General features: G+C 36.5%; 1 pseudogene across 1 annotated transcript; it reads right to left on the bottom strand.

Moving 5' to 3' along the window:
- Positions 1-2,554: 2,554 nt before the first annotated feature.
- On the bottom strand, positions 2,555-3,470 carry LOC149242231 (nucleotide pyrophosphatase/phosphodiesterase pseudogene; annotated as a pseudogene). The gene is made up of 3 exons (XR_016246002.1): positions 3,451-3,470; positions 3,042-3,351; positions 2,555-2,863 (listed from the first exon to the last, which is right to left on the bottom strand). The product of XR_016246002.1 is annotated as a nucleotide pyrophosphatase/phosphodiesterase pseudogene (transcript).
- Between the last annotated feature and the right edge of the window lie 1,309 nt (positions 3,471-4,779).

Raw genomic sequence — 4,779 nt, 5'->3', positions numbered from 1 at the left:
GTATCTATGAGATGCAAAAACAGACTAGGAAGCTTAAGGACAGGTCAACATTTTCGCCAAAATACTTGCCGACCTAGATTTCACAATTTCTAAAGAAAATGATGTTTATCTTGGTACCATTCACGTCGACTCACCATCCAAATAGATAGCTTTTCTGAATATTTTTGTTTTATCTAAAACTAGCAGCAAAACTGCATATATCTATGTCATGTTTTGGTCTCTGTCTGGTTTGTTTATGTCTGTGTATCGAAGCGCTTCCCTTGTGGGCCAGTTATTCTGTCAAAGCAAGACTGTTTGTATCCAAGTCCTTGTCTTCTGAAATATTTGTTTCTATGCTTGTATCTAGGTTTATTGCTTACAGGTTTACCATTTCTCCGAAAATATTCACTGGACTGTTACGATTTCAGCTCTAGCTGTTGATTTATTCCCAGGGATAATGTTATCTGTGTATGTGTAATTGTACTGGTAATTCTATTAGCATAGGATTGTTAAAGAAAACATGCATTGTCAATGCGCAGGTTACTGTATTAAGGCTCTACAGTTATTATTATTTTGCATATTAAGATCTATGGTGGTGAATTGTTTGGGCCATAAGCCTTTGATTATGGAGCAGAGTTCAAAGCAAATATGTTATATGAAAATAAGGCAATGACCATAATTTGGTCCTATATTTGCCTGAAGGTAATCCTCATTTTGTCATTTTGCACTGTGATTCTTGTAGAGTGACATGATGGCAATCTGAATCCTGTCTGGAGCCCCCAACCTAATGCAACCTATCAAATAAAAGTTACCTAGGCATTGTGCTAGTTTCCTGAAAGGTCAATTGACAGTTGGAAGGCTAGGACCTTCTTGAACAGAGCTTCTTTAATAAGGGCTCTTAAAGTGAGTCCCATGAATGCTGTGGCAGCTTCTGTAGAAGAAGCCTGCTTGCCCGTTTTTCCAGAAGATTTCTTTTAGTAGTAAATTTCCAAATGTTTAGTGAAGGAGTGTCTTTTTATGCCAAATAACAAAATAATTGTGTTGCACTAAAATTTGAATACTTATTTTGCTGATCAATGGGTTAAGTTTTTAAGCAGTGCCTATATAACTAAAATGCAACTTATACATGAAATAAGGTGTGCAATTCTAAATAGGTGCTTTTCTTATGGATAGGGTGCATTCAACCACACGATTCCAATTAACTAATACTGACATAAATTGTTAAATATCTTCAGCAATTTTTTCTTCATTTACATGTTTCCGTTGGTTAAGGGTTATGCGAGCTTTTATGCATTAAGTCAACTATAATGCAAATGCATTAGGTCCCTATATCACATGGTTTGAGTTTTTGTTTGAGTTCAGAGACCAAGTTCAGCAGCGCAAAACTATAACATGAAGTTTGCAATGAAAAACATGTAATAAATTCAGCATTAAATTTTCGAAGCTCAACGTATTCACAATCTAATATACCAATCCATCGCTTGCAGAGGTTAGATACAGAATATATTTGCTTTTCTTGGGTTCTCCACTTAATTCATTTCCGAGGGAAATCCACTTGGTAGTCCCCCTCATTCCACTCATGGTATTGAGGGTGAACTAGGTCAGCTATCAATAGTTGGCTTAGGATGAGAGCTAGCATGTTAGAAAGTTGGATTAATTTCAGCCAGTTGAACTCACGCAATTGACATCATTAATGTTTTCTTATTATGATTGGGTATTAAATTGATTCAGTCCTCTAGCCTTTTGCAGGGTAGACCTTGTCTCTGTTTCAATAATTGTGGTTCAGTGTTGGCTGTAACAACTCGTGATAATGGGATCAAGATCTTAGCTAATGCAGATGTAGCTAAGCGGGTGACAAGGGAGTCAAAGGTAACTAAGGAAGTAAGCAGCAGTGCTAGAAATTCCCTTGAACATATATTTTCTAGTTTGGGATTGCCTACCTTTGAGGGAGATTCAAGGTATAGGTTATTTTTCTGCAGATGACCTTTCGAGTTGGGATCATTTATAATCTTGTTGCCGGCAATGATGAGATATTGATGAATTTTTTTTGCTATAATTACTTCATGTTTATCTGCACTCAATTTTTATTTCATAGTACATCTTACTTTGGCACATGAATATTGGAGCAGTGATGAATTGTTCACGTCTTGCACTTTTTTCTAGAAGCTTCAGAGATGGCATTTTCAGGGTTCCTTGGTGCTACACATGATTGTGCTGGTAATGCTAACTGTTCCATTCTACTCTGTGTATGATTACAATCTGATTTCATATTCACCCAAATTGAACATAACAATTGCGTTAATTTGACATATAGGAATTGCATTTTATTCATTACATTGAAGGGAATGAATGTATAATTTAATGTAACCACACTTGGACAGAGACGCAAAAAATCCTTGAACATAGTAGGACCTTGTAATCTTCATATGGGAAAACTTATAACTTTGACAGTGAAGTCAAACAAGACTGAACCCATCTTTCTACCAAATCCACAATAAGTGTGGAACGAATGTCCCAAAATACCCCGGGGGCATAATATTTCTTTTAATTTTATTATTATTATGAGTATCCCAATTTATGAAGCTAAGGTCGAATAGGGGCAGTTGCCAATGGTATCACATCTGAGAATATCCCTGTACTCTCTTGTTATCCAAAACTGATCATAAACTTTCCCATCTGAACTTTTCTTGTACTCGAGCAGCAAAGAAGAATGATTAAAAGTCGTGGGCTTAACAAATCCATAATCATGGTCCTTGAAATAACTCCAACTGGTTTGTAGAGTAGTATAATCAGCTAGGGCACAACCTCCCCCACCAACCACTACGTGTATGGTTGCATTGAACGTACCAGAATAGTGAGACCTTTCAGAACTCACACATATGTTCTGCACCATGACAAAAAAACCAAGATGAATGCTCCTTCAAATGACATTTTTTTTTTAAAACTCACTTTATAAAAGAGTCCCATGAAGATTACAAGGAAGAAGGGCACACAAAATTGCACAGTATAACACCATTGTTGTTCCAAGACAAATCAATGCATCAATCAGAAAACGAGCTTACCTCATATATGGGACATGTTCGCTCATAATTGTGAACATGGCCATAAAAGGCAAGGTCCACTTTATACTTCTGCCAGAGCTTTTGCAGCATCTCTCTCCCCATAGGCTCTTCAAATGCTCCCTCCTCCGCATACCAGGAGGCTGAGGAGTAGCCTAGAACACGATGAGCAATAAAGATAAGCCAGGGCTGCTTCTGTCTATCGGCAGATGCAAAACATTCCTCGATGAACTTGTATTGCTCTGTTCCCTCTCGCCAATCATGTTCTGAATCAGCAATACAGAAATGGAACATGCCATAGTTGGTAGAGTACCTGAACAATAACATACACAGAACACTCACAATTACACTTGCTTGAAAAGAATGAATTAATAGTATTTGATAGTCTTTCATCGTCTAAAAGAAGCTACACCTGAAAGCTAATTTTCCCATCTTCCTTTTAGTAAGCCAAACTGAAGAAGGAAAGCTCCGTTTTGGAAGTATTTGCAAATTTTACATGGAGTCTATATCAGTTATTAAGGTTGATTCCACTGCTTCCATATGTATTTAATAACTTGCCATGGAATTTAAACTAATCTAGTGCGAAGCAGTAGATCATTTGTCCCCATATTTTGGCGTGTTGCTTTGGTTTCTTTCATACTTTTTTGATAAAAATGTCATTACTTAAGGCTATGTCCTTACATACAAACATTTGTTCACAAAAGTGCCTTCTTATTTCTCATAGAAATTCCTCACCATGTTGCCAGTATTGAAAAACCAATTTCAACTCTTCGGTTTTTTGTCACAAATGTAGTCAGCAACCAATAATTACCAACCTTCTTGCTAATCAACATAGGCTTTTCAAGTTTCAACTACTGCCATGCATACCAGATCTTAATGGGAATGACCTTGTAAGAAGCAAATACTAGTCAAATCCATACAAAAATGGGCATTAACAAAATTTATCCACAGTACAATCAGACTAAAACAATGATGTCTGCTATCACAACACTCTTGGTTTATATACCGACGAATTAGAGGATAAGTGGTTACATTCTTTCTGGAATCTACTTTTCTATCTTACTATTTGCAGACATTGTTTTACTATCTCACTCAATTGCAGGTCTTCAGAAAAACTTGATGTTATCAATTCATTTTGTGATGAGCATGGCCTACAGGGTAATCTTGGAAAGACAAATATTATGGCTTTCAACATGTCCAAGAAAGAAGCATCCACTATAAATCTGACATATAGAGGACAGCTGATGAAGGTGGTATCATCTTATACTTGCTTGGATTGGGTATCTTCTGGACCATCTTCAGCTTGATTCTTGCAGTAGAAGTAAGATTTAACAAAGGTTATGCAACAATAACACCCGTTAAGCAACAATATTTCCAGCTTCAGTAGAAAAAAATTCACCATCTTTGCACCACCGTTTGGCTTAAATGGGCAGTATCAATGTTTCTTCTAATCTTTTGTTTAACACTCTTGGTTTATATACCGACGAATTAGAGGATAAGTGGCTACATTCTTTCTGGAATCTACTTTTCTATCTTACTATTTGCAGACATTGTTTTACTATCTCACTCAATTGCAGGTCTTCAGAAAAACTTGATGTTATCAATTCATTTTGTGATGAGCATGGCCTACAGGGTAATCTTGGAAAGACAAATATTATGGCATTCAACATGTCCAAGAAAGAATCATCCACTATAAATCTGACATATAGAGGACAAATCTTTGCACCACCGTTTGGCTTAA

Source organism: Pinus tabuliformis, chromosome 8, assembly GCF_031772625.1.
Source record: "Pinus tabuliformis cultivar Carrire ecotype Pingquan chromosome 8, CPIR1, whole genome shotgun sequence".
NCBI lineage: Eukaryota > Viridiplantae > Streptophyta > Pinopsida > Pinales > Pinaceae > Pinus > Pinus tabuliformis.
Note: the sequence above shows the minus strand (reverse complement) of the source record. Positions and strands in the feature narration are given on the sequence as shown.